This window comes from Cupressus sempervirens, chromosome 3 (genome assembly GCF_028749045.1).
Source record: "Cupressus sempervirens isolate cs-2001-9-10 chromosome 3, ASM2874904v1, whole genome shotgun sequence".
NCBI lineage: Eukaryota > Viridiplantae > Streptophyta > Pinopsida > Cupressales > Cupressaceae > Cupressus > Cupressus sempervirens.
Window position 1 is genome coordinate 314,610,466 of NC_143120.1, and position 22,851 is coordinate 314,633,316.

Genomic DNA, 22,851 nt, shown 5'->3' on the forward strand with positions numbered 1-22,851 from the left:
TAAGGTATCCCACCTTTTGTGAACGTATGCTTAGTTGTCAACCTTATCTTCTAGCATCTTCCAGCTTGTTCTACAAGCTTCCTTGAGGCCTTTATATTCGGCCTCTCATTGTATTTTCACAACTCATTCTCAATATTGTATAGCAATACATTTTCATTGTTGCAATATCTTCTCTCTCAGTCCGTTTAGTGTTTTTCCAAACTCCACCTCTTCCTTCTTTGGTTTCCCTTCAACAGGTTATTTGCATACAAGTGATCTTGGCAAGCTGTGAAGTTGGTTTTGATCAACTTCTACAACAAAGGTAGGGTTTCTATTGGTTTTTTTTAAATTATTGTGCAAGTCAAGATCATTGATTTTTGTTTCTAGTTTGTAGCTTTTTGTTCTTAGTTGAATTTCATTTCTAGATTTTAGTAGATGTTTCTTTTTTCATTTCCAAATTTTTGTTGCTTTAATTTTACTTCAAAAAATTATGATTTTGAAAAAAGGCATAAGCTGAAAGCATGTATTTATTTATTTTTATTTTTTTCATTTTGTGAAATAAATTATCAAAATGAGCTCCCACGGTCATGACTCAAGTGAGTCAAATCACAGTGATGATGAGATGGATTTAGAGGCTCATTCTCATAGTGATAGCAGCCAAGAAGACTATAACCCTAAGGCTGGGCATGATGAAGAGAATGAATTAATTGATTCAGATTCAACAGATAATTGGCCACCTGGTCCCTCGGCTACAGATTGCCCCTCCAATCTTTTGGCAAAGTGGGCTAGGGGTAGTTATGACCCTAAATCTACTTTTAGACAGTTTGCAACAAGGATAACTACACGGACAGCTATAGGTGGTGGTAGAAGGAAGTGGAAATGTAACATTTGTAAGACAAAATGGTTTGGGAGCATCACTAGAGTGAATGCACATTTCCTCTTTTGGATAGGAAAAGGAGTGGGTCTATGCAAGTTTTTGACGAAATGAAAATTTGCATTATAGAATTGAGTTCACCAATCTTTGGGGTGTTCCAAATGATTTGGGAGTTGAGGTACCTACCACCTTGAGTGGTAGGCAACAAGTTCAGAGTCTTCAGCAGGCTTATGAGCAAGGGCAGCCATGTTATTCCATTCCTAGTCCTAGAGGTAGACCACAGCAGAGACCTACAACTACATCATTTGCAGGGGCAACCTTAGGTCCTTCTTCTACATCTAGTGCTATGCCTAAAGCACAATCCAGCAAAGGGAAAAGAAAGGTGTCATTTGAGAGTAACCCTATTGCTGATTTATTTAATGCTCGCTTGAGAGATGAGATAGAGGAGAGCATTGGTGGATTTCTTTTTTCCAATGTCATACACCTCTTCATGTGACACGGTCTCCTTATTATAAGGAGATGATGCAGCTAGTGCAAGAGAAGGACCATCATTTGTGCCACCAGGTGAGCACAAATTGTGGACAACAATCTTGGATAAAGAGTATGCCAAGATTACTTTAGAGAAGGAGAAATTGAGGCATGTCTAGGAGGAGTATGGTTGCAACATCATCATGGATGGGTGGACAGACATTAGGAACTATCCACTCATCAATATCATCATTACATGCACAGAGGGGCCATTTTTTCTCAAGGCTATTGATTGTTTAGGGCATCAAATGGATGCTGATTTTCAATTTCATATACTTCGGGATGCTATTGAGGAGGGTGGGCCACAAAATATGGTCCAAGTAGTGATAGATGCGGTACCTGTGTGTAGAGTTGCAAGGAGACTTGTTGAGACAACTTACAGACATATTTGGTGGACTCCATGTTGTGTGCATGCCATGAACAATGCACTACAAGACATAGAGAAGATTACTTGGATTAAGGGACTAGTGAATTATGCTAGAGATGTGCAGATGGTTATCTGCAATCACCACACATCACATGCCCTTTCAGGAGCTTCGCAAGGAAAGAGTTCCTGAAACCAATTAAGACCCGATATGCATCCTACTTCATTCTTTTGGAGAGAATGCTTGAGTTGCAGGAAGCGTTGCAACTCATAGTTATGACAAAGGAGTGGAATAGGTGGGATGGATTGAGGACAGAGCAGGGGTTGAGGGTGAAGGAGAAAGGTAAGAGTGATGCATTTTGGAGTGATGCAAAATACATTGTCTATTCATCACTCCAATTTTCCAGGTCATCAAATATGGGGATGCGGATGCAGCCACTCTTGGAGAGGTGTACGAGTGCATTGATGCTATGCTCGGCCAGATGAGGAAAGTTGTGTAGGAGAGGGACCCGAGTTTAGCATTTACACTGAGCACATTCGGCCTATTATTCAGCATAGATGGGACAGCCTCAACACTCCCTTACATATGGTTGCTTATGCATTGAATCCAAAGTGGTACATGCCTAGGCCTGGGAGAGTTACACTATTGAATGATGATGAGGTAATCTAATATCAGTTTCGAATTTAGTACACTTGCACTTACGAATACTTAATTTGTTAATTTATTGATTTTAAAATTTGAATTTCAGGTGAAGGAAGGATTCTTCAAGTGCATTGATAAGATGTATGATATTGAGACAACAGGGAAAGTCCGCACTAAGTGGACCAAATTTGCTACTCTTAAAGGCTATCCAAGTAGAGCTAAGACCGACATTAAAAAATGGCACAAGAGGATCCTATTTTGTGGTGGAATTATCATGGACCCAAATCAACAACTACCACACTAGCCATCTATCTCCTATCTCAGGTTTCATGTTCTCCTACTTTAAAACCTTTACTTTTCACTTTGAAATTCCAATTTCACTTTTACTTTAGTCTTTTAGTCATGTATTTCAATTTCAATTTTCTAATTCTCATACTACTCATTTGATTGTTATGATGTTATCTTAGGTATCTAGTTCTTTAGCTTCTTAGAGGAACTAGTCTACTTATAGCTTCATCCACTCTCTTAAAAGGAACAGACTTACCTCTGAGAAAGCAGAGAAGCTAGTGGTTGTACATTGTGCCTTGCATATTAAAGATCACAAGTCACGTGAGTACAAGGAGAGCCCTGTAGCAGGATGGGATGTAGAGCTAGAGGAGCCCTAACAAGTTGATGAGGATGCACATACTTTTGATGCGAGGTTGGTTGGTGTTCCTCTCGCAACTTTCACCCTTGAACAGGCCAAGAGTTCAGAGGATGAGGTTGTTGAGCCTGAGCCTCAAGATGACATGGATGATTAGAGGCCTCTAGGCAATCTCTACTGCATTTTGGCAGCCCTTGGGTCTTTAGTACTTGATATTTTGTCTTTTGATTTTGTAGTTTGTACTTGAGACTTGGATATTATATTATTATGATTATCATATTTGTCCTTTGAAGTTTGAAACATCGAACATTGTGATCATATCATGGTTGTTGCTACTTGATGTAATTAAGTTTATGATGCCACTTAATGATTGATGAGATAATGGTTCTCATACTTTGATGCCATTTGAATCTTCAATCTTTGATTATTTTCATTTAAGTTATTTCAATTTGATAGAACTTAGGACTTAGATCTCTTTCATTGTTCATTTTTCAATATTAAATGCAATGTAAATAGTAAATACTAAAACTAAACTATCAATAGCGGTCTTGATGAACTTATACTTCATATTTATGTCTTATATTGTTACACATCTTTTCATAATTAGCATTTTAAGTATCATTAAAACTTAGAACTTAGATCTCTTTCATTGTTCATTTTTCAATATCAAATGCAATGTAAATAGTAAATACTAGAACTAAACTAGCAATAGCGGTCTTGATGAACTTATACTTCATATTTATGTCTTATATTGTTACACATCTTTTCATAATTAGCATTTTAAGTATCATATAGTATATAGAATATAAATCCTGTCCTCCCCCCTCCCATCCCCTGCCATCGTCCCCAAATTGAGGCCTCTTTGTCCCCCCGTCCTGGAAACTTGTCCCCTAGGCTGGTGTAACTATGACTTATAATTATATATGAGATATAATTTGTATATGTGTGTGTGTGTGTGTGTGTGTATATATATATTTGAGATATATGTTTAGTATTTAAGAGAAATTAATATAATAATGATATATATATATATATGAGAGATTAAATTTATTATATTATATATATATATATATGAGATATATGTTTCGTATTTAAGAGAAATTAATATAATAATGATATATATATATATATATATATATATGAGATTAAATTTATTATATTATGTATATGATTAACGAATAGACATGTCCCTTTATAGGACATGTCTCTTCATGGCTTATTCTCATTATAAATAATAGATTGCTGTCTTTTGGAAAAAAACATACCAAAATTAAATGGCAGTGCTTATTACATTGCAGCAATCTAGAAAACTAACATGATATCAAAGCAAGTTACAAATGTAAAGTTATCAAAGCACTATGGAAATTTATCTCAGATAAGAGAGACTCTTTGTTGAAGTATTAGAAGACCTTACTGATATGAACAATGGACAATAGAAGTACAATGCCAGTTGTTTACAATGCAATGGATGTTTATATTGAACTTGTGGGTTGTCGTGTGAGCCCTGGAGCTTGGGAAGAACCGTTATGGTTTGGTACTGAGATGCCTACCTATCACAAAGCTGGAGAATCGACTATTATAAGTGGGATTGGATTTCATGGATATTCTTCTATCACATGGTTGACGATAATAAATCTCCAACTTGATAAAACTCATTGGTGCATTTTAGGAGGGATAGATATTATTGACAGAGTAAGAGATCTTCAATCGCTTTACCTCACAATTATCCAGCATAATTCTAAATTCAGGGAAAGCCTTAATGATGACGTGACTATATACATCTTTGCAATAACCATGGAAGCATTGATTTTTATTTTGTCCAAAGTGGTGCATAGATAAGAGACTCCTTACAAGACAGATGAGAGCAAGGTATTGCAGAAATGAAATTATAGGTCATAGAAGCGCATGACCTTTCCAGTGGGGTTTTAATGGTATTTATGCACTTACAGGCTGGAAATACAAAGGCCAAGAGCATAATTTCAAATTCAGTTTACTTTCCTTCATACAAGGTTTTCTTTTGCAAGATATATGATTTGAACTCTGAGGTGGGTGTCACTATTCAACGAGATCATGGGTTTGGTGGGCATGTGAAGTAGCAAAGTGCCCTCATCTTCAATGCAGATAGTCATAAGTGCACAATGAGCGAGTCAAGGGCAACATGACCAAAAGATAAAGGAGGAGCGAGGGCCCAGTTGGCCAAATTACAAAGCATAGGCATCCATAGTGACAATTGTAGAGGTTTTCAATGCGCAAGGAGATGCGCATATTTGGAAGCATCAAAGCTTTATCGGTTGAAACAACAAGAGCCAAGAAGATGGAAAAGGTCTCTTAGACAACAACACCGATGCATAGAGGATATCAATGTATCAAAGGAGTATAAGTCACCGATATCAAAGGGAGTAAAGTAAAATAACCAATGCCTAAGTGTATAGAGTATCCGAAACTCAATGCCATGTAATAAGGAAATTGTAAAAAAAAAGGTGGAAAATAAGAGTGTCATCGTCCAAGGCATGACCATTTCAGCATGAACCAAGAAGATGAAAGGGGAAAAGAAATATTACATGTGGCATTTGATATGACCAAAGGGGTGAATTATCATCAACAACTAATTAAGGACTTAACACCTTATTCTATTCAATTTTAAGATTTAACTTCACAAGCACCTTGACATATATTAAAGGTGAGAATGAAGGGATGCTATTATAAGGGGGTAAAGGCTTTGGGCATCACCCCAATAAAGATAAGTATTAAGGTATGCTTCATTACTAATGATCAACTATAAATATTCCTTTCTGAGTTCAAATAAATATTATATGGGATATATAATTGAGAATATATGTGACAATGATATATATATATATATATATATTCAATCAACATGACATTTTGATATAATGCTTGTTAAATACAAAGAGATTTATAATAGGAGTATGAAAGGTAAACATTGAGTATTATGTTATCTAACTTCCATTATTGAAAATATAAAATAAAAAGTTTTGTTACAATTATTTATGTTATTGTTACTAATAGGCATGAGTTAAATTACTAACATCCTAATAAATGTTAACATTCTTATTTTCATTTTCAATACATACTATAAAAGCTATGTGCCTTGATCTATTCCTCCAAGAATGTTCTTGCAAGAAAAGGAGGATTGACATCCAATTCAGAGGGAGTCTGACACTTCTTTAAAGGTAAAGGAGCTCAATTGAAATCTTAATAGAGACAACCTTGAAAGAGAAGTTGTTGAAATCTTATTAGAGACAACCTTGAAAGAGAAGGAGCAGATAGAGGATATGATTCAGTCAACTTTTAGAGATATCGATCATATTGATTTAGAGGAAGTAAACCATGTTGAGATGGATTCTCCAATGATCATTAAATTGTAGCAATCAAGAAGATTGTGACTCATAAATATACATCATGACAATGTGATTTTAATGGGCCTAACCCCTGTGTACATCATGAGGAAGCGACAACTTCCAAATGATGTCACTTGTATTTGTAGAAGTTATTGAAAGGTGACAATCTTACAATAACTTAATTTTCTATTATGATGGATAGCTTACGATGTCTATGCAAATCATAATAAATTATACTTGGCATGGTGGATGTTTATATGGTAAGCATTATGAAAATGTGTGTGCACATACCTTATAAACATTTTTGAGTACATGGTGAATGTTATTGATATTCTAGAAGGCCATTACACAGAGTACTTGGTGAATATCACATGTCTTAATGTTTTGGGAGGCTATTACTCACAGAGTACTTAGTGAATATCACACATTTTGATGTTCTGGAAGGCCATTACTCATAATATTTGGTGAATATCTTGCATTCTAGGAGGCCATTACTCAAAGAGTATTTGGTGAATATCATATGTTGATATTCTATAGACCAATACTCAAATGTAATATCAAAATGGTGAATATCATGTGTTGATATTCTAGAGACCATTACTCAGAGTAATCGGTGAATATCATAAATTCTTAAGGCCAATACTCATGATATAAAATGTGATCTCAAAATGGTGGATATTTTTTGATCAAAGATATCCTTAAAGTTTGTTATTCCTAAAATTACAAATAGTGTAATATATGTCTTATGTTTATCCTCCCTAGCTAAGAGGGAGTGTTGACGTTTAATAGCTTCAGTCAAATAAACTTATATATATAGCATTTGAGAGAAATTAATATAATAATGATATATATATGAGAGATTTAATTTATTATATTAATTATATGATTAACGAAAAGATGTCTCTTCACGGCTTATTCTCATTATAAATAATATATTGCTGTCTTTTGGATAAAACATACCAAAATTAAATGGCAGTGCTTATTACATTTGCAGCGATCTAGAAAACTAAAACCTTAAATCATTTTTGTGAGGTGGTGTACCTACTAAAGGATCCTCCGTTGTTCCCCCTCCTTGCACTCCCTTCCTTTCCTCTACATGATTGATTATTGCATAAAGAAAATCACATTAATAAATGCAAAGATATTTATGTTAGATTCAACATTCATATCTGCATATAATCTGGTATAAATATATACATTCACATCTATATAATTGACAAAAATACACATGCATAAGTACTATAACTATTTCTTTGTACCACAAGAATTTAAAAAGTTATTACATAAATTGCCCTGCTGCATTTATGATTATTTCTGCTGTTAATTCCATCCTTTCCTTGAATGCTGGGCAATGTCTTCGTACATCTCTCCATCGGACTTGGAATGTTAGGACTTTCTTTTGAAGTTGTGACCCTTGGAATGGTGTATGTCCATTCGCTGCCAGGTTGTGACCCTTGTGGCCAACCACACCTCTTCATAACTTATTATTGTGAAGTTTAACTAATTTCCTGTTCGATTTAGAGGGGATTGCTGCTAAATGAAGGGGAGAGGATCAATTCATTAGGTGATTGTTCTATGATATATATGTGCAGCAATCCTGTTTCCCTGTGATCTGTTATGGTAATCATGAACTGCTGTCAGTTCACTATTGGCATTAGGAGAGAAAATCAGTTCACTGTTGACATTAGGATAAAAAATTGTGAAATCATACTGTCCTAAGACAATTCCTCTGTCAGGTTTAATGTCAGATCAGAGGCATGACAATGACCTTCATGATAATATAGTAGATTACTTAGACTCCCAAACACACAACTCAAACCCCATAGCAAAACTCATAATGTATACTTCAAACAAAATATCAGAACCAGCCCATCATGTAAACTAACTAAACGGAACAAGAAATGAAAGCAAAGTCTTTTTAGGTGACACAAGATTGTTCAACCACTATGATGATCCTACATCACTAAGTCACAAGTGAGCTTTATGAAGCCACTACAAGATCTTAACCACATCCTAAAATTGCAAGTAAAATTGGGAATTGAATCTGAATATACAAGTCACAAAGACATGTTACGTGTTGATGTTGATGTTTATGGACATTGATGAAGCTCTTTAGGAGCAAACACTTGTGAGATACAATGCTTGCTTCTAGATTATTGAGCCAAGGAGCAAGTTCACAGGCTTGTGAAAGGAATTGAAGCTAGTTTGAGCATATTCAGTCTGATAAGGGAACTATGGTTGTCTAGAAGATTGAGAAATCTTGTTTATGATTGCACTAATTTGCAAGTGCATCAATATCTTCTTCACAACTCCAAACCATTTTAGAAGACAAAGTAGCTATGGATATTCTAAAATCTATTTGAGATTAATACAACAGCAAACCTTGTGATGATGATATTTAGCCAAGGCCGAACGCAACCAAGTACTCTCAATATTTTAAAACATGATATAAAAAGTGAAAGGTACTCCATAGGAAGTTTGAGAAGGATTTAATAAAATAGATTTTGGGCACCCACTTTTTGAAAATAAGACATGTCAAAATTGGTATTGAACATACTTCTAATGGTCTAATCTCTTATGGCTTTTCTATTTGGACATCTTGTATATTTAGATATTGAAATCGTTTACAAATCTAGTGCTCATTCAAGCAACAACATGAGAATTACAAGCTTTTTCAAGCGCCTTTCGAGCAACCACACTAGATACAACATTTGGAAGAGCAAGAGTCACAACTTAGAATCCACATTTTTTTACAATGAGACAAATATAACCAATAGAAGACTAAGAGTTACAACCAATAGAAGTGATGCAAGAGCATCCAGAGGTATAAGGGCAATCCTGTGTCATCCAAAAAAATGTACTTAGACTTAGTTTCTGTTTCATGTGTTTTCATTTCTGGATACCCATTTGGGTCAAATAAAAGTTTCAACTCTCACAATTCCACTATTAGTGTTCTGGGTTAGAGTTTTTAATCACCTTGGGATACATGTAAATGCCAAAAAAAATAGGAGTATGTAATTGAGCCATCATTTTGGTGAACTAGAAGGTGTAAATTGATCGGATGATTGTCATTGTAATTTAGAGCATTCCAGAAAAAGAATCAGGTCAAAAGGCCCCACGGTTTGAAAGTTATCGCAATTTTTCGATTTCTGGAGACATCTTAAAAATGCTTCAAAGTCAGGTTAAGGGCATTAAATGACCTCGAACAGGGCCGAAAAATGGGGGACGAGTGAAGCTGGTCCATACGGCTATAGAGCGCTTCGAGAGCTTTCCGGAAATGTAAACAGTTCGTCAATCGGAGCTACGGTTCAAAAGTTATGCCTCCCGAAAGTTCGGTTACCGTTTCTGGATTCTTCTAATTTTGTGCCAACTTCTAATGCGACTTCTAGAGCCTTCTATTTGGTCGGTGGATGCCAACTAGCACTTTCTAGAATGTATTCATAATCCTTAACCCTCTGGGGTCTATTTAAGAACATTTCTGGCATTGTAAAAGGCAGTTAGGAGTGGAGTTTAAGAGAAGGTACTGGGAGAAGAATTTATCTCCAGATTTGGGCTATTGTAAGCCCATAGGGCATGTTTTGGAGTCTGTTTCTCTGCACTAAGTGTACTAGCATATTTTCACAGTTAATAAAATTTTTCCTTTTCTATTGTGTCCATTTTGTGCTTGGGTTGCATCCCATCAAGTGGTATCAGAGCTGGTTTTCCTAAGTGTGTAGACAGAGCGCCGACTGTGAGGTAGTTTGCACCAGGACTGTGTGGTTGTGGGTTTGACTTAAGAAGCTGCCTCCACGAAGAGAGCGTGGTGGAAGGACCGGAGCTATTAATTCTGAAGAGGTTAGAGCCCTCCAAAGGCAAGTACAAGCGTTGCAAGAGGAGCTCCGTAGGGGAACAAATGTTGCTGTAGGTGACGAAAGTGAGGATGATAATGAAGAAGAAATTGGACCAGAAGGGGAAGTTGACGGGGAAGTTCTGAATCAGGCAGAGGAAAGGCTTTTTAGGGCCATTACTAAGTTTGGGAAAAGACCTACAATTGATGTGGGTGTGTTTTCAGGAAATTTGAAACCAGATGAGTTGATCGATTGGATCAATGAACTGGAAGAATACTTTGAGTATGAGGATATCAGGGACCCAGATAGGGTTACGTTTGCAAAGGCCAAACTAAAAGGGCATGCCAAAATCTGGTGGCAAGAGGTTCAATTGGAAAGAAATAGAAGAGGAAAGGATAAGATCACAAGGTGGGATCGTATGATGGACAAATTAAAGAAGTAGTTCATTCTTGTTGACTATGAGCTTGATTTGTTTAAGAAGATGCATGGGTTAAAGCAAGCAGGAAAGTTAGTCCAAGAATATACAGAGGAGTTTTACCAACTTCTTATTAGAGCAGGGCATGCAGAAGCAAATAAAGAGAAGGTTGCTCATTATATCAGTGAGTTGCGACCTAGCATCCAAGAGGAATTAAGTCTGGTAAAAATGACCAGTGTTGAAGAGGCATACCAGTTTGCCCTACGAGTTGAAGAGAAGCTAAATAAGAGGTTTGAAGGGAGACAAAGAGGGCATGGTCAAGGAGGAAGGGGTAGAGGTAGGTCATCTGGAGGCCGAAATGAAACCCAAAAGAAAAATGAAGATGTGGGTACTAGCAAGAACCAGAGGAACGAGGGTTTCAACCGCTCCCGTGATCAAGACTTTGGAAATCAGCGAGGAAGAGGTAAAGGACGTGGACAAGGAAAAGGAGGCTTCCATGGTACCTGTTTCCATTGCAATGAAGAAGGTCATCGTGCCTTTGAATGCCCTCAACGACAAGGAAGGACAGATAGGAGAGTTGAGGGTCAAGCTAGGGTTGCTCATGTGGATGAGGATGCACAATCATCACATTCAGAGGATGCAGAAAGAGGAGAGACTTTAGTGAATGAAAGGGTCCTACTAAGTGGTGAGATTGAACCAGGACAAAGGAGGAGTTTATTCCGTACCAGGTGCAAGTGTGAGGATAAATGTTGTGATGTGATTATTGATGGTGGTAGCACTGATAACTTGGTATCAGAGGAGATGGTCTCTAAGCTGAAGCTCAAGAGGGAGAAACACCCCCAGCCCTATCGGATTGCTTGGGTGAAAGATGATCATAAGGTCCTGGTAAGTGAACAATGTTTAGTGAAGTTCAAAATTGGGAGTTACCATGATGAAGTTCTTTGTGATGTTATTCCAATGGTTGTTTGTCATCTATTGTTGGGTAGACCATGGTAGTTTGATAGGCATGCAGTACATGATGGTCATGAAAACACATACTCTCTAACAAAGGATGGAGTTCGCCACAAACTAAATCCCATGAAAAAGGAAGGCGAAAAGGTATGTAGCAGTGCTAGGATTTGTCTTGTTGATGGAAGGAAGTTTTTAGATGGCATGAAACATCAACGTATGTGCTATGCTTTGATCCCTAGGAAAGATAAAGAAGGTAGTACTGAAATACCACTTAAGTTTCAGATTTACTAGGTGAATTTGGAGATATCATCTCCGATAATGTTCTAGAAGGATTGCCACCGGTAAGGCAAATCAGTCATCAGATAGATTTAATTCCAGGAGCTAGTTTGCCTAACAAGGCTGCTCACAGGATGACTCCTACTGAAACTAAGGAGCTAAATAGACAGGTTCAGGAGCTATTGAGAAAGGGCTTGATTCGAGAGAGCCTGAATCCATGTGCAGTACCTGCAGTACTGGCACCAAAGAAGGATGGAGAATGAAAGATGTGTACAGACTCTCAAGTTATAAATAGGATAACCATCAAGTATCGATTTCCTTTGCCAAGAATGGATGACCTTATGGATTGCTTGAGTGGAGCTCAGTACTTCACAAAGATAGATCTCAAGAGTGGCTATCATCAAATACGGATACGAGAAGGAGATGAATGGAAAACAGCCTTCAAGACCAAGGAGGGTCTTTATGAGTGGTTAGTCATGCCCTTTGGATTGACGAATGCCCCAAGCACTTTCATGCGGCTTATGAATGAGGTACTTAAGAAGTTCTTGGAAAAATTTGTTATTGTCTATTTGGATGATATCTTAATTTTCAGCAAGACTTTGGAAGAACATTTATTGCATATTCGTAGTGTCCTTGAAAGGTTAAGGGAAGAGAAACTGTTAATTAATTTGAAGAAGTGTATCTTTGCAAAAAGGGAGTTAGTCTACTTAGGGTTTGTTATATCACCTGAAGGTCTCAAAATGGATCTAGAGAAGGTAAAAGCCATCTTGGAATGGCCTACTCCAAGGTCTGCTACTGAGGTAAGATCATTTCATGGTCTGGTTAGTTTTTACAGAAAGTTCATTAAGAATTTCAGTGGCATATGTGCACCCCTGACTAACACAATAAGAGGCGATAGAAAAGAGTTCAAATGGACTGCGGCAGCTACGAGAAGTTTTGAATTGCTGAAGAAGAAGGTGACAGAACAACTTGTGTTGGCACTTCCAGATTTTAGAAAGGTGTTCCAGGTGGATTGTGATGCTAGTGGCAGTGCTATTGGGGCTGTATTAAGCCAAGAAGGTAAGCCTATTGCATATTTTAGTGAGAAATTGAATGATGCGAAAAAGAAGTATTCTGTTTATGATCAAGAGTTCTATGCAATAGTTCAGGTCTTAAAGAAATGGAGGCATTATTTATTGCCAAAGGAATTTGTTTTATATACTGATCACCAAGCATTACAGTACCTAAATAGCCAAGGTAAATTGAATCAGAGGCATATGAAGTGGGTAGAGTTCTTGCAGAGCTATACATTTGTGTTAAAGCATAGAAGTGGAAAATCTAACAGGGTTGCAGATGCACTAAGTAGGAGACAGTTGTTGCTTACAGTAATGCAGGTTGAAGTAGTTGGGTTTGATAAACTCAAGAATGTGTACCCTAAGGATCCTGATTTTGTTGAAGCGTGAAAAGCTTGTAAAGAGCCTGTTGTTGTAGACAGAACTAAGTGGTTGGACTATCTAATTCAGGATGGTATGTTATTCAAGGGCAGTCAATTATGCATTCCAAGGAGTTCCATGAGGGAAAATCTGATTAAGGAGAAACACAGTGGAGGGATGGCAGGACATTTTGGTTGAGATAAGACCATTGCCATTCTCAAAGAACATTATTTTTGGCCTCAAATGTCACAGGATGTGAAGAAGTTTGTACAGAATTGCCAGGTTTGTCAAGTGGCCAAAGGATTTAGTCACAATATTGGACTATATCAGCCATTGCCTGTTCCATCAAAGCCATGGGAGGACATAAGTATGGATTTTGTTCTTGGATTGTCGAGGACACAAAGGGGTAATGACTCAGTATTTGTGGTGGTTGATAGGTTCTCCAAAATGGCACATTTCATTCCATGCCACAAAACTCATGATGCTGTCCATATTGCAGACTTGTTTTTCAGAGAGGTGGTAAGACTACATGGCCTCCCAAAGAGTATAGTTTCTGACAGAGATACTAAATTTGTGGGGTATTTCTGGAGAACATTGTGGAAGAAGTTGAGAACAGACTTGAAATTCAGTTCCACACATCACCCGCAGACTGACGGCCACAGAAGTGGTAAACAGAAGTCTGGGCAATTTGCGGAGATGTTTAGTTGGGGATAAGCCCAAGGGGTGGGATTTGATTCTACCACAAGCAAAGTTTGCTTACAATAACTCTATAAACAAGAGTACTGGTAAATCACCATTCCAAATTGTATATGGAAGTAGCCCAAGAACTGCACTAGAATTGAGGAAGATAGAGCAAGGGGAGAGGACAAGTGCTGAAGCTGAAGAATTTGCTGAACATATCAAGTGTCTACATGAGGAGGTTCAGGCACACATTACCAAGATGAATCAAGTGTATAAAGCTAGGGCTGATCAAAGGAGAAGACATAAGGAGTACCACGTAGGGGATCTAGTCATGGTCCACTTAAGAAAAGAAAGATTTTCAGCCGGTACTTACAACAAGCTGAAGATGAAGAAATTTGGCCCCTGCAAAATTTTGAAGAAACATGACTTAGGAAATGCATATGAAGTAGAGTTGCCAAATGGAATTCACATTTCTCCTATTTTCAACATTGCAGACTTAACAGAGTATCATGATGATGGTGCAGATGAGGAGCTGATGTTAGAGCCATGTCCAATTCCTACTTCTAAGAAGGAGGAGATAGAGGAGATTCTGGATAGTCGTGTGGGTAGGAGTACCAGAAATAGGCAGTATGAAGAGTATCTGGTTAAGTGGAAAGGCCGACCGATCGAGGACTCCACTTGGATATCAGCAGCTGAGGTTTCCCATTTGGGATTTCCTCTACCATTCATAAAGTGACAGGGTCACTTTTCAATCTACCCTGGGTGTCTGATGCAGGAGCATCCAGAGGTATAAGGGCAATCCTGTGTCATCCAAAAAAATGTACTTAGACTTAGTTTCTGTTTCATGTGTTTTCATTTCTGGATACCCATTTGGGTCAAATAAAGGTTCCAACTCTCACAGTTCCACTATTAGTGTTCTAGGTTAAAGTTTTGAATCACCTTGGGATACATGTAAATGCCGAAAAAATAGGAGTATGTAATTGAGCCATCATTTTGGTGAACTAGAAGGTGTAAATTGGTCGGATGATTGTCATTGTAATTTAGAGCATTCCAGAAAAAGAATCAGGTCAAAAGGCCCCACGGTTTGAAAGTTATCGCAATTTTTCGGTTTCTGGAGACATCCTAAGAATGCTTCAAAGTCAGGTTAGGGGCATTAAATGACCTCGAACAGGGCTGAAAAATGGGGGACGAGCGAAGCTGGTCCATAGGGCTATAGAGCGCTTCAAGAGCTTTCCAAAAATGTAAACGGTTCGTCAATCGGAGCTACGGTTGAAAAGTTATGCCTCTCGGAAGTTCAGTTACCGTTTCTGAATTCTTCTAATTTTGTGCTGACTTCTAATGTGACTTCTAGAGCCTTCTATTTGGTCGGTGGATGCCAACTAGCACTTTCTAAAGTGTATTCCTAATCCTTAACCCTCCGGGGTCTATTTAAGAACATTTCTGGCATTGTAAAAGGCAGTTAGGAGTGGAGTTTGAAAGAAGGTACTGGGAGAAGAATTTATCTCCAGATTTATGCTATTGTAAGCCCATAGGGCATGTTTTGGAGTCTGTTTCTCTGCACTAAGTGTACTAGCATATTTTCACAGTTAATAAAATTTTCCCTTTCCTGTTGTGTCCATTCTGTGCTTGGGTTGCGTCCCATCAAAAAACTAAGAGTCACAACTTAGAATTCAACAAAGATGTCCCTCGTGGGATTTGATCTGGGGTCTCCACAATGGAAACTAATCGCTTCAACCAACTAATCTAAACCCCTTGGACACATCTTGTATATTTGTAGAAGCTATATTCTGATATTCATCTAGTTTGTCATTCTTGTACATTTCTTTTTTTAAATGAGAAAATAAGATGATAGTAATTACCATAGAGAGCTATTTAAGAACATAAAAATGCAGTTATTCAAAATAGTCATTGATAGCCTGCCAATAAGTTTGTCATATTTCACTAGACCCTAAGGCTTTGAGACAGTAGACTGTAGTCTCTGCAACACAGATTAACTCCTTAAGACTTGCAAATTTGTAATACAATATACAAGAACCAGATTAACTACTTAAGGCTTGCAGATTTGTAATACAATATACAAGAACCATACTTGTCTCCAATTTGGCGTTTCTCAATCTGTAAGATTTCATAATAACGTAGTGCAGCTTCTAGAAATCTACGTTTCATGTCCAAAATGCGTGCATAACAAACCTGAAAAATAACAGAGCAAATACTTATGAGCTTAATAGATTATTCAAGATTAGCAGAAAAGGGCACCAATTGCAAAAAGTTAGAATAATTACCTTATATTCCAAATTTAATGCTTCATCATGGCTATTGCGCACCATGAAAGAAGCTTTTTAATAAATATTTCTGCATTAACAGCACCATCATCCTGACAGATGACACAAACACTCTTGCTCAATAGGGAAACAAACATTGGAACGTGCCGTATAAAAGTTGTGAAGTCATAAGTTGAATAGTAATCATATTAGGAATTGAAAAAGGGGGATTTGTACAAAATGTAATTTTGTGTCAAGAACATCAAATGATACCTCAAGGTATAATCAAGCAATCTGAACACGTTGATAACTTGTATATGTCATCAAGATTCCTATACAAAAATAAGTTAGAGCAAGTATGACATTATGTGCATAGTATACTCTGATGGAAAGTTATTACTAAAATACTTGTAGACTATGGAGTATTGTTTCTATGGAAATGCTACATATTAGAAACGGCAAGTCAAAACATTAGACAATCCTTAAGATATGAACCTAATTACAGAATCTAGGTCGATTCCACTATGAAGTATTGTTTCTATGGAAGTGCTACATATTAGAAATGGCAAGTAAAAACATTAGACAATCCTTAAGATATGAACCTAATTCCAGAATCTAGGTCGATTCCACTCAGCATTTGAGCAGCTTTTGACCATTGATATTCAGCCTCATATAGTTCTGCAAGCTTTTCCCTGATTATGGATACCTGCGGTGTTTCACCTGATCAATTATGATGACAAAAGTGAAAAATGCCACATCAATTAACAGAGTAATTAATCTTTTTTATAATTGAATTCAGTTACTTTAATGTGAGGAAAATTTGAATTATGAGCACTTAGAATTAAAGAGATAGTGCAATATTTAAGGACAAACCATCAGTCTTGGTTGTTACAAGGTGTAAGATTGCTGTGAAAGTAATCAAGAGCGATGTTGACAACTAATGCTGAGATGATTTAGTGCCCAAATCATAATAGCAAGTTTAGAAATATCAAAAAACTGATCATAAACTCAATAGTCGTCGCAATATTAGCATAAAGATGAAGCAAACTTGTGTCAAAGCGTTGCAGGTAAGATAGCCAATTCAAGTAACCCTTCCTATAGATTTGGAAAATCTCAAAATGAGGAACCATGTGAATAGAGAAAAAACAATTCAATGGACCCTTGCTATATATTAGGAAAAACAAAACGGGGAACCCAATGAATTAAACTCGTAACGTTCTATCTAATGGAAATGCAAGACAGGGACAAAGGATAGCAGGTATAATAACATAATACATATAGTATTGATTGTGCTTTCTACCAACAATTAATAATAAGATGCATTGCTTTGAGGAAAAAAACAAATACATTCGAACTTAGCGATGGTTTCGGTAAACTAAATATAAATTATATAAAAGCGTTAAGATCACCTGTTCTTCAAAAGAAACAACTCTGGTCTGAATTTGGGCCAGAGCATAGAGCGCAATCTCCTTGTGAGCCTCGGGCTCCAACTTGCTCAGTTCCTGAGCAAAAATTTGCAGTAATTGTCTCGACGCCACCAGGGGCACATCATCAGACACCACTACGCCGTTTGAAAAAATAAAAATAAAAATAAAAAACTAAACATCAAACCAAATAAAAAGGGGAAAAGAAAAGATATCCTAGTACGAAGAAAAAGAAAACGTTACTTATCAAAACGACTGTTTTCAGTTTTTCTGGGGTGAGGGTGGGATTCTGGGGTTTTAAAGGATTTTACTGTGGTCAATGAAGGCTTTGGCATTTTGAACATGATTGTTGGACAGAATAGATGCGACTATGAGTTCGTATTGTTCAATCTTCTGTCTCTGGTCTGTAATTGCAGCGGCTGTTTGTAGAGCGCTAACTATTTCAACCGCCATTGTCTTCCTTTTCTCTTGTTTGTATCGTGCAAAGGTCTCGTTCGAATCCTCTGTTAATGGAGGTAAATTGCGATCTCTCCCCAAAATAAATACTCTTCTGTATTACAGGTCACCCGTTCGATCCCAACCAAGGTCCTGTTTAAATTTTTTTTTAAGAGTTTGTAGTCCACCATGATTATTTTCATTTTCAATTTATTTAATTAATATTTATTAATGTAAAGATGTATCGATGATTAAAATTTGAGAATAAAACATTTAGTAGATGTCAGACTTGAATGGGATAAAATTGAAGTTCTTAAGCAATTACTATTATCGTGCAATGATCAATAGGAGTAATGTGTTTTGTACTATGAATAAGATAGTTTTAAAAAATGATATTAAGGGCCCGTTTGGTTGCAAGCGTAGGAATTGAGAATTAGAATAGAAAATTTGAATGAGAATGGAAAATGAAGAATAGGAATGGAAAAATGCAATCCAATTTTGTTTATCCCTTGTTTGGTTATGCAAGCTTAAATTGGAATAGGGTTAACTTGCAATCGGCGCCCTTTGAAAATATCTCTGAAGATGCAATCGGCGCCATTGAAAAATCGCTAAAATATTTGAAAATATTGAAAACAAAGTTCTCGCGCTCACCCCAGGTCAAAGCGGATTTGAAAATTTAATCAAATTTGAGAAAGCGAAAATGAATGCAAGAATAGCAATTCCAATTACAAGTATTTTTTGGAATGGACAAAAGCTCATTTTGGGGCTAAAATGAGAATACGTATTCTTATTCCCTATTCCTATTCCACGCACCAAACAAAGAATACAAATCATATTCTAATTTCCTATTCCTATTCCGGTTGTATTCCAGCAACCAAACGGGCCCTAAATTTATCATAATAGTCTACAAGATCATTCCAAATAACATATGTAACATCTAGTATCAATCTAAATTGATTTTGGACATTTTGTTGATACAAAAAATACAAGATACATTCAAATTAATTATTATAATTCTTTATTATGCTTTTGAATATTTTTTATTCAAATAACATTCAAATTACTTACAATTTTTTTAGCACCTAGTTCAATCTCATCAAACATAATTGACTAAATTCTTCATATCAAAAGTTGGGAGCCCAAATATAACATCACAACACATAACATTGTCTTGCTTTAGAATAACAACTTTAGAAACATACTGAAACTCATTATTTAGTCACACAATATTTAGTAATGTACTGAAAATACTAAGTCAATCAATTGACATCAATGACAATCTAAGAATCAGTTAATCTCTCATCAAATTTGTACCAATCTTCATTAATGTAATCACTTAGCATCATTGCGCTAGTTAAACATAATGTAAAGTATCTACCATGAATGTTATTTAATTAAATTTAAATTATAAATATTGTCTTGCTTTTGAATAAATTAGATGGTGTTCAAATCTCATAAGTTAGACACAAAAAAACCTTAGAAACTTTTTATATTTTATTTTGGCGAAAAATTATATTTATATTAATAATAACTAGTTTAAAATAGTTCCTGAGGAAAAGAACCAGAAAAGAAAAACTCTAGTCATTGCCTAATACAAAAAAGATGTGGAAGAAGAAATACTGCAACAAGAGAATCTATCAACACTAATGAATCTTGTCTCAGAGATTCTCAAATCGAGAATATAGTGATTACAAAGAGCCCAAAACTCATATAAATACAATTCATTGTTTGATGTCAAAGACAAAATCAAGAGCCAGCCAAAAACTATCATAAAGATTACCATCACTGATCTACATCCAAAACTCCAATTGAGACCATGATATTAGAAAGACATTTGATGCAAGTGCAATCCAAGACCTTGACCTACATACAATATCTCAAAAGAACAAGTGAGATCCATAAAAGAAAAAACATGTGAAATCATAGCTTAGAAGTCGTGATTTACTATCAAATAAAATATGAGGAGGACTCAACCTTATTCTAAACATATTCTTTTCTCACAATATTAACCAAGTTGGGGAGATCAAGGAGGTTAAGTGGGGAAAGTAGAGAGTTAATATAAACCTCGTCAGTACCCAAATTAGCCAGACAATCAGCTAAAAGATTGCCTTCTCTATAAGTATGCATGATGTAACATTTAGAGATTGAATTAAGAAGAGACAATACTTGATGTAATATATATTGTATGGACCAATTATATACATGATATTTAATACATGCATTAATAATAATGGATGAATGCCCTTCAACATGTAACTTATACATAGAGAGTGATTTTGCAAGTTCCAAACCAAAAAGCAAGGCCAAGGCCTCAGCTGTGTTATTTTTACACTAAGGGAGAGTGTTGGAATGTGTAATTTCCCCCTCAAATGAAATGAAAAATTATAATAGAGGATTCTAGAAATTCCTGGATAGACGAATTGGGTTAGGTAAAGTTCTAGAAGTCATAGATAATTCTAGAAAAGTCGATTTGTTCCATGTTGGTTGATTTAGATGTTTTCAGAAATGATTTTAAGTGTTGAAATTAACAAGTGGGAAGATTTATTTCTGAGAGGGGGGGTGAATCAGAAGTAACTAACTTTAACCCTTTTAAATTCTTTTAACTAAAACCATTCACATGCATCCAATCTATCTAATGAACTTGAAAGTAAAGTCATGCATGAAAATAAACAACACACAAATTTGGTAACCCAAAAACCCTCCAAAATGAGAAGGTAAAACTGGGGTGGGGATGACACCCACAAAATATCATTGCAGCAATGTGTAACTATTTAAGGTTATAATGTTTGACCACTTCCAGTGGTCTACCCTGTGAAAGGCCTGCCCTGTTAAAGACTTTACACTCTATCAAAAGTGACATGGTTAAAGGATTTCACTACCCTATTAAAAGTAGGCCCGGTTAAAGGACTTTTGTACATTCACTTGGAATGCCACCCTATTAAAGGATTTACAAATGGCTACCAGGCCAACCTAAGTCCATAGGATTTCCATTATCTAATACAATTTGCTAGAGAGTATTAGAAAGTCTTTGACCTAATAGCTTTGCAATCTTCAATTGTTGATTCTAGATCCTTGTTATGTTCTTACTGATCTGATCCTTGCTTGATCTGATATGTTACTCTATGTGGTTTTGATACTTTGTTCTTCATCGACTAGATACTACAGTACTGCTCTGTTCTTCTAAGTCTTTTCACACTTCCCTCTGAATTTTTCTATAGTTTACCCATACACTTCTCTCATTCCCTCATACAATGGGATTTTGTCTTTCTTTTTAAAGATTTCAAAGACTTAAGGTTAGGTATGAATCTACAATCCATATTCATTCTTCATTTCCTGCTTAATTCATGCACTTTTCTTATTGGTTGCATGCCTTTTCCATTTTTCTTATTAGTTGCATGTTGATTGCATAGGTAATGCAAAAGATTCATTCTTATCTTTAAGATCCTTTGAGACTCATCCTATGTCAGCTCCAAAAATGGTTTACATCTGAGTTTGTGAAGGCACAAACTCATATGTCGATTCTTGGTTACTCGACTCATATTATTTGTTGATGCTCAGCTCATATAGAAAAACTAGCTCACTCAATTCCTATAACAATTATGTTCCACGCAGCTTCTATAGTGACTCGACACCTATACTTTGCTTGGCACTTGAACTTCACTCAACACCTGAAGATTGCTCGGCACTTGAAGTTCACTCGGCACCTAAAGATTGCTCGGCACTTGTTGAATTCTCTGGCTTGGCATACATTGTAGCTCGACTTATGTATTATACTTGGCATTAACTTGAGAATTTGGTTAAGTGTGTTGACAGTCAAATGTCAAAACCAATCTGAGACTAATAATCTCCTCCTTTGACATGAGTAGCAAAAACACTTAACTAAACATTATGAATCTGATTTCTATGAGAATACTACACATTCTGTTTGGCATATGTACATGACTACAAAAACTTATTCAAAATTTTGTATACCTCAAAATCTTGTAACTCCCCCTGAGCTGATGTGCTATTTCCATTCCTGTGACCAAAATTCTTGTGTTGAATATGTTTGATGCTCTTTGTCTTATCTGCCTTTATATCTGTGTACCCTATTTCTGCTTCTTGTACGTTGTATCTATGTTTTCTTCCATTCTTATTTACAACTCCCCAAAACATTATATCTCCCCCTTTTTGACACTTATGTCAAAGGGTTCTAAGGATTAAGACCATATTTTGCCAAAAATGTTTTATTGACCTCCATAATCATCTTGAGAGATGCATACCAATTGTCTAAAGTTATCTCCAAGGACTTGTGTTGGATGGTTGTCTCTGCTACAAGATGAACAAGTCCATCCAAAGTAGAAAGATTAGGATATTTCTTTAGAACATTCTTTGCATAGGCTTGTTCTTTATGGAGTACTTCTAGATGTGGGGTTATGGAAGACTGAATTTGCATCAGTTTCGCCTTGATATTGGCCTCTTCTATTGTCAACACAGCTAACTCTTTCTGTGTGTGAAGCATTTTGGTAAAATGCTTCTCACTCTGAGATGGATCTTTTGGTAGCTGTGTGCTGGAAATCTTTAGATTTCTCTCCAAGCTTAGTATCCTTTAGCTTGTTTCCTATGTGAAATATGAGAAATCACACAACTTTTTGTACAATGAGAACACATTCCCAAGTACTATTTTCAATCTTCTTAGCCAATTCAACTTGTGAAAGTGTTATTTCACTAGATATTTTCTCATTAACTTTTCCTTGAAATTTCTTCTCAAACCATTCCATGAATTTCACATTGGTT

The 22,851-nt window shown here is 36.3% G+C and overlaps 1 pseudogene across 1 annotated transcript in view; it reads right to left on the reverse strand.

Moving 5' to 3' along the window:
- LOC149566249 (COP9 signalosome complex subunit 4-like) overlaps positions 1-18,220 on the reverse strand; it is a 95,294-nt pseudogene extending 77,074 nt beyond the window's left edge. The window contains exons 1-6 of the transcript XR_016362148.1: positions 17,952-18,220; positions 17,626-17,777; positions 16,819-16,922; positions 16,490-16,548; positions 16,238-16,329; positions 16,045-16,145 (exon numbers count right to left, since the gene is read on the reverse strand). The product of XR_016362148.1 is annotated as a COP9 signalosome complex subunit 4-like (transcript). The remainder of the gene's footprint in view (positions 1-16,044; positions 16,146-16,237; positions 16,330-16,489; positions 16,549-16,818; positions 16,923-17,625; positions 17,778-17,951) is intronic.
- Between the last annotated feature and the right edge of the window lie 4,631 nt (positions 18,221-22,851).